Source organism: Ambystoma mexicanum, chromosome 2q (genome assembly GCF_040938575.1).
Source record: "Ambystoma mexicanum isolate Mex_15411 chromosome 2q, UKY_AmexF1_1, whole genome shotgun sequence".
In the NCBI taxonomy this organism is placed as follows: Eukaryota; Metazoa; Chordata; class Amphibia; order Caudata; family Ambystomatidae; genus Ambystoma; species Ambystoma mexicanum.
Window position 1 is genome coordinate 1,249,699,461 of NC_090924.1, and position 14,231 is coordinate 1,249,713,691.

Sequence of the window (14,231 nt, forward strand, 5' to 3'; positions counted from 1 at the left end):
AATGTACCTTTGAACTGAGGTGGTAGACATGAGCTTGCAAACACCACTGGATATAAAATAACTATAAGTAAAGTCTGACTGAAGGAAAGTGATTTTAGCAAAACAGAAACGTGATGGCTGGAAGGTTTTGAATGAATCATAACCACGGGCAAAGCTCTGGGCAACCCTCCAGACCATCGTTTTTCAGCCTGCCAAGCCATTACAGAAGGGGAAAATCCATATGCAAATCAGGCTTAGTCCTCCCCCAAAAGGAGCAGTCCAGCCTGAACTGCTAGGTCACATCCCTTCTGCATGAGACCACAAGCATCCCCAAACATGTTTCAGCCTTGTTGGGCGTCATCAGTGAGGAGTAGCTTGGGTCTCTAGGCCCGGCAGACTCAGGACCCACGTCTGGGCATACCCGTCCCACTCGGGGTGACTTTAGTAAAACAGAAACGTGATGACTGGAAGGTTTTGAATGAATCATAACCACAGGCAAAGCTCTGGGCAACCCTCCAGACCATCGTTTTTCAGCCTGCCAAGCCATTACAGAAGGGGAAAATCCATATGCAAATCAGGCTTAGTCCTACCCCAAAAGGATCAGTCCAGCCCAAACTGCTAGGTCACATCCCTTCTGCATGAGACCACAAGGAACCCCAGACATGTTTCAGCCTTGTTGGGCGTCATCAGTGAGGAGTAGCTTGGGTCTCTAGGCCCGGCAGACTCGGGACCCACGTCTGGGCATACCCGTCCCACTCGGGGTGACTTTTGCAAAACAGAAACGTGATGGCTGTGGTTTCATGCCGAATGGATGTGACCTAGCAGTTTGGGCTGGACTTCCCCTTTTGGGGTGGGGCCAAGCCTGATTTGCATATGGTCTTTCCCCTTCTGTAATGGCTTGGCAGGCGAAAAACAATGGTCTGGAGGGTTGCCCCGAGCAATGCCAGTGGTTAAGATTCAGTCTAAACCTTCCAGCCATCACCTCTTTGTTTTTGCTTTGTCACCCAGAGTGGGACGGGTATGCCCAGACGTGGGTCCCGTGCCTGCTGGGCCTAGAGACCCAAGCTACTCCTCACTGATGAGCCCCAACAAGGGTGGAACATGTTTGGGGATGCTTGTGGTTTCGTGCCGAATGGATGTGACCTAGCAGTTTGGGCTGGACTTCCCCTTTTGGGGTGGGGCCAAGCCTGATTTGCATATGGTCTTTCCCCTTCGGTAATGGCTTGGCAGGCGAAGAACGATGGTCTGGAGGGTTGCCCCGAGCAATGCCAGTGGATAAGATTCAGTCTAAACCTTCCAGCCATCACCTCTTTGTTTTTGCTTTGTCAACCCTTAGTGGGACGGGTATGCCCAGATGTGGGTCCCGTGCCTGCTGGGCCTAGAGACCCAAGCTACTCCTCACTGATGAGCCCCAACAAGGGTGAAACATGTTTGGGGATGCTTGTGGTTTCGTGCCGAATGGGTGTGACCTAGCAGTTTGGGCTGGACTTCCCCTTTTAGGGTGGGGCCAAGCCTGATTTGCATATGGTCTTTCCCCTTCTGTAATGGCTTGGCAGGCGAAGAACGATGGTCTGGAGGGTTGCCCTGAGCAATGCCAGTGGTTAAGATTCAGTCTAAACCTTCCAGCCATCACCTCTTTGTTTTTGCTTTGTCACCCCGAGTGGGACGGGTATGCCCAGACGTGGGTCCCGTGCCTGCTGGGCCTAGAGACCCAAGCTACTCCTCACTGATGAGCCCCAACAAGGGTGAAACATGTTTGGGGATGCTTGTGGTTTCGTGCCGAATGATTGTGACCTAGCAGTTTGGGCCGGACTTCCCCTTTTGGGGTGGGGCCAAGCCTGATTTGCATATGGTCTTTACCCTTCTGTAATGGCTTGGCAGGCGAAGAACGATGGTCTGGAGGGTTGCCCCGAGCAATGCCAGTGGTTAAGATTCAGTCTAAACCTTCCAGCCATCACCTCTTTGTTTTTGCATACCCGAGTGTGACGTGTATGCCCAGACGTGGGTCACCGTGCCTGCTGGGCCTAGAGACCCAAGCTACTCCTCACTGATGAGCCCCAACAAGGGTGAAACATGTTTGGGGATGCTTGTGGTTTCGTGCCGAATGGATGTGACCTAGCAGTTTGGGCTGGACTTCCCCTTTTGGGGTGGGGCCAAGCCTGATTTGCATATGGTCTTTCCCCTTCTGTAATGGCTTGGCAGGCGAAGAACGATGGTCTGTAGGGTTGCCCCGAGCAATGCCAGTGGTTAAGATTCAGTCTAAACCTTCCAGCCATCACCTCTTTGTTTTTGCTTTGTCACCCCGAGTGGGACGGGTATGCCCAGACGTGGGTCCCGTGCCTGCTGGGCCTAGAGACCCAAGCTACTCCTCACTGATGAGCCCCAACAAGGGTGAAACATGTTTGGGGATGCTTGTGATTTCGTGCCGAATGGATGTGACCTAGCAGTTTGGGCTGGACTTCCCCTTTTGGGGTGGGGCCAAGCCTGATTTGCATATGGTCTTTCCCCTTCTGTAATGGCTTGGCAGGCGAAGAACGATGGTCTGGAGGGTTGCCCCGAGCAATTCCAGTGGTTAAGATTCAGTCTAAACCTTCCAGCCATCACCTCTTTGTTTTTGCTTTGTCACCCCGAGTGGGACTGGTATGCCCAGACGTGGGTCCCGTGCCTGCTGGGCCTAGAGACCCAAGCTACTCCTCACTGATGAGCCCCAACAAGGGTGAAACATGTTTGGGGATGCTTGTGGTTTCGTGCCGAATGGATGTGACCTAGCAGTTTGGGCTGGACTTCCCCTTTTGGGGTGGGGCCAAGCCTGATTTGCATATGGTCTTTCCCCTTCTGTAATGGCCCGAGCAATGCCAGTGGTTAAGATTCAGTCTAAACCTTCCAGCCATCACATCTTTGTTTTTGCTGAAGGAAAGTGATGCCACAAAAGAGAGAAGACACCTGGGCGCGATGTATGGATTTCAAAACAATGAAGATGTAACCGAAGTAATGAAGTAAACGTATATGCCAATATTAAGAAAACCATATACACATAGAATATAAGTAACACGAGATTTATTAGATGTATATATGCAGACATGCCAGGTAGATAAGACAATGTAGAAGCTTTTTAATGTAGGAAATATAACACAAGAAAAGCAGTCATGTTGAGAAAATGGACATCATTGGCTCAAGGATGCCACAGCAAGAAGCAACTGCAAGGAATGAAAGGAGCCATGTATGTAAGACATAATTCTCGAAGATTAAGTAAAGGGGTGAATAATTGTGAGTGCCAATCATTAAACAAATAAAAGTGCAGAACGCAGATGCAGGACTGAACAACAATGTCTCGAGAGGCCAAGAAGAGCAATGGCACCCAATATAGTTAAATAAAAGAGCATCAAATTGAAGGACACAATGGGAAAAAATCAGGGTCTCTTTGGAGACATATGGGAGATGCCAGGATTGTCAGGATGCTGGGAGAGACTTCAGCTATTGGTATATGAACAAGTAGCCACTGGTACAGGATGAGAAGAAGGAATGATGGGATGCAGCGCACATCTATTGATGGCATCACCAGTGAAAATAGTGCAAATAGTGAATGATTAATGCATTAAGGAAGGGGCCAAGTACCCAAAGTTACTAAGGTGGGTTTAAAATGAAGCATGACCTGTATCCATACTGCTAATGAAGAATGCAACATATTTCAGAAACAATGGGCTGACCAAAGTTGGAGAAAATAAAGGATGCAAGCAAATAATTGATGTGCCAGCAATGAAAAGAGGACATGCTGTGCTGATGGACCACTATTGGGCCTGTCGATCCAAAGCTTATATGTAGCTACCTATAAAATGGGGAAAATATGTTCCATAGTGATAATTCATGTTCCTGCATTGGTGACCCCTCAAAGTGATCCCCATATTGTCAGTTTTCTGAAAATGGATGCACACCAAAGAAAGAAGTGGTCACTCAACCTCATCCGACAGAAGAGAGAGAACTATTTTTCAGCTAAATCCATAGAAGCTTATCACAACCTTCGAGATGAGCATAACTTGTTCAGTAGAATGGCAGTGATATTTATAGCCATATTCATGCCAGTAATTCAGGCTGCAGCAAATACCAAGTGGTTACAAATCACAAGGTGGAAGCTGCTATAAACAATTAACACAACAATGAAAGGATTTAATGTGATTAAACAAGAATTGAGTGCCATCTGACTCATGACCCTCCAAAACAGGTATGTCCTGGACTTAATTACAGCAATGGAAGGAAGCGTGTGCAAAAAGATTGGGCCTTCCTGCTGCACATACATACCTGCCCATGATGGAGAAAATGTAACCCTGACAGAAGATATAATGATGTTGTCAACACTGCATATGAAAATTGTGGATGAAGTAGATGAAACTGAAGACAAGGCCTATTCATAAAGCTCCAGATGAAGATAGATAGCAATGCACCTTAACTCCCTTTAAGGTTCATAGGAAGAGAATGGCAGCATAGTCAACTACAAAGAGGAAGTCTAGGCTTAGGGCCAAACTGATTAGAGATAATTAGCTAAGAAAGGCAGTTGTCTGACATTGTTCCCCTGCACCTGGGTTTCATTGCATATGCACTGCTAACAAGCTGAATGTCCGAGCTTGGAAGAGAGTGCCAACCAATCATGAGGGTATAAGTAATGGTGGACCATATTTTGTTGCAGAAGTCTAACTGCTGCTGGTATTATGCTAGTATCTGTATTTTACGTAGTTGGAGGTTTTTTAAGGCTTACCTGTCAAGTAAGGGGCAGCCAATGATGATATTAACACTTATATGAACAATAGGTATATATGTTCCCTTAACCAATCCCTCCAGTAGCTGGTTTTTACTGTTTGCCACATAGGATGAAATAATGGATGATGTACATTGAGGTATAAAACCTGTTGTGCAATTGAAATGCACTGAGATTGTGTGAGCTACATGTTTGTTTGCAGGTTTTCCTACTTTATTGAACTGATAATAATGTAGTATTCTGCCATATTATTTCAGTCTGTCTGGTTATTTTGGCCTGAGATAATTTATTTGGTAATCCCATTCAGCACTAGGAATGGTCCAGCTGCTATTGCACAGTATGCTGTTAGGTAGTGATGTTTTTACCATTTGTAATCTGTGATTCCTACAATTTCTTTTGCTTTTTTGCTTCTGTAGGCAGCCTTGACAGCTCACGGGAGCCTAAAAAGAATCTTGTAGTAGCTGGTTTCTTTTGAGCAATATTAACCACACCACCAAGTACTTTCATTGCCTATTTTTTATATTCCAGAGCTTCATCTGAACCTAAGCACACAACAGTACTTTTGTCTTGTTTACTACTAAATTGTCTTTCCGAAGTTTACTTAACAATTCTGGGTGTTTGCCTTCAAGCTGTTTCATTTCTGCTAAGTACCATGCTATCATAGTTGCATAGTTTATCAAATCATGGGCGAAAAAGTACTTAACACAATCTTCAAGCGTTGCAAGGTGTAAATCCCACTTTTCATTTCAGATCAATAAACGCATTGTGTCCACTATATCAATTTACTGAAGAGCAACTCTGAATGTTGGTTTTTCTTGAGATTCTTTAGCCTCAAATGCGTCCATTTTGACCATCACATTGAAAATTATCAGAACTGTCAAAACGTAATTATGAATTGATTTTGTTATTCGAAATCAACCGCTTGTAATCTTTTAAGTAACTTATAAAGCACAGGTTGTATCCTTTCCTTGATTTCAACATGCTCTATGCGGAATTTATCAATGATGCATTTGAAAAGTGCAAGGCTTTGTCGCGTTTGTGCTTCAACTGCGCTACTTACACACTTCCCTGATAGAATCGGCAACACAACATCTGCATCATGAAATACAGTAAAGGTTTGCCTCATGCCTGCACCATCCAAGAAATAACCAATAGCTTGAAGCATCACTATTATTATATATAGCTCATCTAAGCATCCAGTTTTTTGACAATGCTTTTTTAGCCATAGGTAATTTTAAAACAGGTTTGTAAAGGCCAAGATCCAATGTTACAACAGTTTTTGATTCAGGGGTGACACCAGATGTTATTTTCTCCAACTTCTGCATGATTGAGAGCTGTGTTTGTGTACTGGTTGAGCTGGCATCTTTGTGTGGGAACACACAGACTAGTTTATTTAGTTGGAGGATCACTTGTTAAGGGATTGTAAGCTGACCAAGTCGGAACCGTAGTGAGTGGTTCTGACTCTTTCTCATATTCATCAGTCTCAGTTTCTTCAGTGAGATTACAATGTGATCCAGCAACTCTTCATCAAAGCATTCTTGAAAATCACTCAACGGCAAGGCTACCACCATCATGTAAAGTAGGTCATCAAGCCTGCTGGAATCTAAAGTAACCTTATTCCTCTATGTGTAATTAGTGATTTGACTGCTTAGAGGATTTTGTGGTGTAAACACTTTGGGAATGTTGCAAGACATGACCTCAGACAGGCTTTGATGTATCTTCTGCAGTAATCAATGTGAAGATGGTCCTGATATTTCCATTGGGCTTAGGACGTCGGAGTCCTCCTTCTCCTGATAGGCCACCATAACTGTAATTTGCAAAGTTCCTTTACAAAACTGAGTACCCTTGAGGAAGTCAATGTTGTCAGCAGCACAATAGACAAATCTGCCTCTGACCAACTGATTCTCCATTTTCATCTATGTGTTTTATTACCTATGTGGCTAACATTGTCTCAAACCAAAGGACTCTGCTGTAATCAATAGAAGCTCCTATGCTATGCAGAAATTGAATGATAAATTTGCTGCAGCTAGTTGTGTGCATTGTGAGCCCATCTGCCACTTGCAAGTGCACTTCAAAAGGTATGCTGTGGGGTAGAAGTGCTTGCGTAGGAAGCTTATCTTGGTGATATCATTTCATATATAAACATTACATTAAATGAACACTGTTCATTTTCTGAATAACTTTTCATATCCATCTGTCCTTGACAGCACCACTTTTAAAAAAGAACAAATCCCTTTGGAACAACATCTGCCAAATTCACTTCTTCAAAACTTCCAGTGAATTTCCATTTCTTATAAGTTAGTACAGCTCTCTCTAAAATCATAGCGGCTTCAAGAAGGCTCTCATATTTTTCTCAATATCCTCAACTTCTGCTGTTACTTTCAGTGAGACTTGTGGTTCATTTACCATTTTGAGATTACTAAACATAATGCCAATAAATTCAAGCTCTTCTCCTATGAAACCTTTGATCTGTTTTCTTGTTTACATCTGTCCTTCTTCTAAACCATTGTTAGTTGTAATTTTCCTGTAAAGCTTTTCAATTTCCCCCAGTGTTGGTACATTGCTTTCATGGAGAAGAAGACTGATTGAAGATACAAATTCAACATGTGTTGCTTTGAAAGACAGTGAATTTGGCTGAATCGTTCTGCTACTGTAGGCTTCCAGGAGCTGTGCATTCACTAAGACAAATTTCAATGTATCATTGTTAGACTTTTCTACTGCTCACTTCAAACGGATTCCTGCTGAATCAGTGGCTATCAAATATAATGCATTTCTTATTTTTCCTTTATTGCAAAATAATCATGTAGTTCTGTTCTTAACAGGTATTTCTGATCTTGTAGTGTAGCTTTGTTCTACTTCTTCCTCTTCTTTATGTCTGGAGATAGGCAGCTTTGGCTCATATAACTGCTCTTCATACAATAGTTTGCTTTGATCTATGTCTGCCTTATGAGCACATTTCTTGTAGCATTCTGAATGCCAAGATGCTTTTTCATTTTTCACTTTTTAAGGTGTTAAGTTGCCTAATTGTAGACTTACGTTCAATTATTTGTTATTGTTCCACTCTGCTCTCTACTTAACACACTCTAAAACCTCTTCATACATTTTAACAATGGGAGATTTATTTATTTGTTGAAAAAAGATACACAAGGAAAAGAAAGTCTGTTATCTGTTTTCTTTTTTTGGCTGATGGTGGAAGTTCTACTTTTAAATTACTTTCGATATCTGGAGGTATTGACATTTTGAAACATTTATTTACTAGGAGATAGAATCAAATTTCACGTTCCAACTGCTCTTAAATAATTTTCTAATTAATTTGCCAATTACCAGGACCTTTAACAAATAAGAGTTTTTTTTAGAAATCATAAGAAACGACCTGCGAGCATAAACTTCTAAACAATAAGAGATGTCAAATTATTTTAGGGACCTTCTTTATTCAGTTTTTATGGTGAAGAAAAAAGCTCCTAGAAAATATCTGATAGGATCACTCTGAAAGGAGTTATAGAAAATGATAGTTGCAATGGAAGCCAAATCATGGCCCGACATACAGGCACACATCACACAGTATTGCTGGCAGGACGAGGAGAAATTGCAGGCAGAACAAACACAGAGGGCAGCAACAAAGTTGGTACAGAAGGAATTAGCAAAGCTGAACGTGGAAGATGAAGTAATAACCAACACCAGAGTATGGCAGCCTGAACACAGCCCTGCACAGGGCAGAGGTAGAATGGCCTAGAGATTTTGGGAGGTCAGCATGAGGTTTTCAGAGGGGAAATGGAAATTTATATATGGGCGAGGGGGAGGTATGGGAAACATGTGGCCTGATCAGGCTGCAATGTTGGTCCTGTCGGAAGATAGGCCATTTTGAAAGGGACTGTAGGAACTGGCTGACCATTCCATTAAACTATAATGTCCCAGCCTACCGTCCCCCCATTAATTCAGAACACCAATTCACCATGTATGCCCCAGGTCCCATACAACAACAACAAATGCAGTTGCAGGCACTACATTTTACACAGCCACCTGCTCAACTGTGGGAGAAGAATTCTCTGACACAGGGCACAGTTACCCTCTACACAGGACTGAGTGAGTTGGGGGGAAATCCTTTCCTGATCTCTAGAACTAACATTTACCCTCAATAGGACACACCACAGAAATCGTTGGCTTGAAGAGTACTATCAGTACCTATTGATACAGAACAGCAACCCTGAGTAAGAGTGTAGATAGGGGATAGAAAATGTTCTTTTTCAGTCAACACGGGAACTGCCAAATCCTTTATTAAGGAAGGGACGTTCCCCATGTCAGACAAAATAATGGACACCAAGGGTTTTTTTGGGCTGTCAAATCAGTTCCTTTTACTGAAGATGTGCCTGTCACCATAAGCACGCCCAAATTATGCGTCCCTTTATTATATTCACGGGCCACCACAGTTAACCTTCTGGGTAGGGACATCATGAGCAAGTTAAATATGGCATGGCCATTTTGTTCTCAGAGGAGAATATAGTGTGTTTTACCCTAGGCACATACCACGCTAGAAACTGACAACACAAAGTGAGGTGTGACGGGAAAATTAAGTTTTACCCTGCTCTACAAGCATAAACCCTCAAAAATAGGTATAAAACCTTTAACTAACACTCCAGGGCTTGTAGGCAGCAATCTATTTCAGGAAAGGGTACTAGTTCCTGACGGGCTCACAAACGAATGCTCTGTTATTGAGCATAACTAGTAGTCTTTAGGTAAATTAAACCTGCCACCAGTCCAGTTTGTTATCAAAAGTATACATTTTGTATTATTCATTTGAACATCAGATACAATTAGATTTTAAGAGACAAAACATATTCAATTGTTTGTCAACCAATAGGCGGTTGTACATTGAACAGACAGATAATATAAAAGAGCAAATATAGAGGTGAAAATTCCCTCGACTTCACAACAAATGGTGAAAATTCAATCAAAACACATTTATAATCAGAGAACAAATGTTAATATTCAATATTCTCATACAAAACAAAAGTTATTACACTGACATTGAAACCAATTCATACTCATTCTTCCCAACCTGTTTCATTCCTCACACTCTATTCACACAATAAAAACCGGGAAATTCATCAGGGGAACCCTGTCTGTTCTTTGTCAACAGCAAACAAAGTCAAATGGCCACAGTAACGGCTGTTATTGTCTACAGCCAGAAGACTGATCCGAGCCGCTTAAAGGTCCAATATCGTTTCTTCCAATTGCTGTGAGCGAAGAGGATAATAGTAATCCATACCTGAAAAATAGAAATGGAACAAAGGTAGGAATAAACCTTATGTCCACAAAATTAATGTATCTGTCCAAAATAACCAATCTTTGGAGAGAGTTAGCGGTTTGGGGATTGCACCACAGGTATCTTGATTTTAGAAAGCACAAGCGTAAAGGGACAAAAACAGCAACTGCTGTCACACTTTCTACAATCTGGTCGACAAATTAGTTTCTTATTTGTATCAAGTGCTATCAATTAAAATCTAGACAATCAACCGTAGCAGGGCTACAGAATTTCAGAACATATGTCGAGGAGAGTGAGAGAAAACAGATAATACATGGGCATCCAGCATTAGTTGGTTTCTGTCTCTCATAAAGGCCAACTTCAAATGATAGATGAACATGTAGGTCAACGCATGATTTGTGCAGGGAGATACGTGCCAGAGGCATGGGAACAGCCAGGGGCCCGGTAATAACTCTGCAGATGCCACACTCAAGTTATTTTAGCAGTTGCATGTTGCTAGTGGTGCCAAACGAACAAAACACGTTAATTAATGCTCATCCAGTGTCTACACTTGAAGGTCTAATGAGTCCCGGAGCAAAAGCAGAGAATGGGATAACGATGTAACCAGTTTCATAAGTCTTGAAGATTAAGCTTTCATCTCCTCAAAGAACACGGGTCTGAGTAGGCAAGGGAAAAAAATGTTGATAAGACTGGTAAAGAGATGGCATACTCATTTAAGATCTAATCGGATTGAGTTGTACAACAATAATCACCTGAGTAACCCGTGGGACGTGGTTAGCTTTTGCACAGCGTCATGTGTAACTCGTGTTAACAAGTAATTAGCTGTACGCTTCCGATAGTTTTCTTCAAGGAAAACAGAAAAGACCCAGGTGAGTGAGAAACAAGTGTGTAAATAAACTGGCCAATGGTTGGGGGTGTAACGCAAATCACCTGGGCGTTGAGTGAGCCTGTAACCATTGTCAATGGTAGTCTCCTTTTACTCAAGTCAGACAAAGGACTGCAATATGCTAACGGTCAATGTTCAACGCACGGATTGAAGGACCCAAAAGCGGATTCACGCCAAATATAGCTTATTCAGATAAGAAGTCCAAAAATTACCTGCAAGTAATACAGAAAATAAATGGGGATGTAATGAAGCGTGCATGAGCAGTTAGGCGCATTGCAACGTTACAAAGCTTGTTGACGAATATATAAGTCTTACCAAGTGGAGTAGTTTACTTTCGGGAAGGCTCAACGGAGTAGTAGCGTCAGTGTCAATCTATGCTGTGGTCTTGGGGCACAGTCCCCTCTCCCTCACGGCAAACGATGTACGCGGGAGTGGGAGTGTTGCATGCTCAATTTGTACCTAAGTGGTAGATGTGCGTGGGATCACATGGGTAAGTTAAGTCTCTAGCGGGAGTGGCCTGAACATTGCATTCAGTGTTTAGTCCGGTAATTGAAACTTTCACTGATTGCCCATGACTTTCCACAGTTTCTGAACACCAACAACCCAAAAATCGATTAATGGGTGTGGTTTCGATTGGCAGATATGAACATCTCCTCATGGAGAACGCCTCCTCCATGATCCAGCCAATACAGCGTATCGAGCATATGCAGAAGAGCACTGGCCCTCATAGAGGTTGCTTCTGGGATTTCATATCTATAAATATTACAAACGTTGGACTTAAAATTCCCTCCTCTATACTCTTTTATGTATACCTGTCTCATGGGCTCTCCTAGATGTATATAAATGTACATAAGAAGGTCAACCCCAGCACACTACATATATAGTACGTAAAACCAACATGTTTAAAGGCCCAAGTGCTCCCTCAGTTAAAGACAACATTCAAAGTGAAAGTGAGAGATCAGTTTATGCAGAAAGTACACAAAGCAAGATGGAAGAGACCACTGATAAGCAGATGAATTTGATCCTAACTCCTGCTGTATTAAGCTGAGCAGCCTTGCTTTTTGTACCTGAGAATTGATCATTGCATTGCACATTTTGTGCACTGCTTACCAGATAGCTTATTAATCTAAGCAGGCTTCATTTTTATGCTGATCTCCTGAGTCATTGTATTTTCACTTTGGATCATTGGTTCCCACACTGGTACAGGCATCAGAACTGGCACTTCATGAGTAATACTTATCATGTTAGTTCTCTTTAACTATTCAAAAATTTCACAATGCTTGCACTGTAGATAAATATGTCAGTTTAGTTGAAACTATTGCATCTGTCAGCACACACATGCCAAAACACAGCTCCAAGGCACTATAAATAAAACATAGTACAAATTAAGTGCACACAAATATACAAGATAAATCGCAAGACAAACTATCAAGGGAATCAGGCCCAAAACAACATGAGAAATGCATTAGCTTGATTTTAACTGACCCTGACTGTAATGGCCTGAAATAGAAGCAGATGCATTGTAAAAGTTAGCTTATGCAAAAGAGGAGGTTCCCAGAATCCATTTACTTTGACATAGATTTGTATTTTCACTGCAATAGTAATGAGATGTATGTCAGACAAAAATGCAAAACCCTTGTTAAATAATTTGGTAAAGCTAAATATCCTAAATGTTTAGGGTTAGCTAGTGTACTGTTACATCTAGTGATGGCTTATGTTAGGTTCATTTGTTGATACATGTTCAGCCATTCAAGCCAATAACAGAAACATTATCCCCTTTCGTTTCGGAAGCCACAACATGATTTGGATTATGTGTTTCCACTGTTGTTGGAGTCTGACAAACTCCATAGGCTTCTACATTTTGTATGTTGACACACAACACCTTCAGTGTAGTGTCACAGATAAATCCTTTAGATTTCTCATAAGGTTTAAATACCTTTTCTTGTGTGTACTACAGTTCCCAAGAATAGTAAAAATGAAATTGACTTTACTTAACTTTTCTCTTTGTAGGTCCAGCACACACTGTCTTCTGTGAAGTGCTGGGGGGTTACCTAGTGGCCCCTTATCCTACATTTTCATGTACCATTTGTATGTTACCCTCACTACTTTAAATGGCTAGTGGCATTGGTTAATTTTCCTACCATTATGCTTTTCTACTGCAGGCTGAATCCTCAGCTGCAGTACAGCACCCATGGGAGACGATATTGTAAAAATGTCCCCAGTCTTCTTTTTTCGCCATGTTCTGTTTGAGGTCTTTCTTGGGTTTTAATCTGTATGTTGAGCCAGGTTGAGCCCTTTGTTCATTTTGTCTTTGGCGGGCTTCAGCCCTGAAGCCCGCCTCTGGCTCCCGTATGTCTGGAAAGGCAGTATGTGAGGGAGGTTCCCGAAACTCCCCTGTCATTTGCCTCTAGGAATTCCTGAATGCAACCAGTCCTGATTGGCTGGCTGGCTGTTCTTTCAGCACAGCCACCCTGCTGTGTGATTGACAGCCTAGGCCGTGCATGAATGGGAAAAATCTGCTTAAAAGCTGAGGGTTTTGCGACTAGAGACAGAGTTTACCACTGGGAGAAATACCCAACGAAGAAACTGTGAACTAAGCTTGCTGCATCCTCCTGGACCTTTGAATTGCCCAGTGAAGCCCTGCTGCTTTGCTGAAAGTCCTTTTTCAATTCGACAGAAAAGCTCCGGAAGGGACGTATTCTTCCCTTGGGTTATTGGAAACAAACTAACCCTGAGATGTACTCCACTGGACCATCTTCCTGACTGGCTGTACTGACTGCTGCAAGACCCGAGTACCAGAGGTCGAGAAATCTGTAGTCGTGTGCAATGTCTGAAATCCAGCCAGAAGTTCCAGGAGTTTCCTAAGGACCCTGACAACCAGAGTGCACGACCCAAGGAGTGAAGGAAGCCCAACCTGTATCCGAGATCCGCAACAGTGCTGGTTACTAAGCGATGAAACTGCAAAGTGCTGCTGAACCAAAAAGAGCCCGTAGCTGCCGGCGACCTCCCAACTACTGCTGCAGGAGTGTCATGGTCACTAGGCAAGAGCCTAGTTCTCCACCACAAACAAGGTCCCAATGGACCCAGTCTTGGCGCCTATGGCACCAAGCTCATTTCAAAGTGTGATCTGCACATGATCAGGGGCACATGCAGCAAGGCCGGGCAGGGCCCGATTACCACTGAGAAGGCATGTGCAGAAGACTGAAGGAGGAGCTAAGTGGGGCCACAAGGCAGAGCCTACAGGGAGTGGCTAGGGCCAGGCATTATAAACCGGCCCCACCCAAACACTGGCAAATCGTGTTAGCTTGCTATCAGCAACGTAACTCTCATTGCAGACCAGAAGAATCTTACCA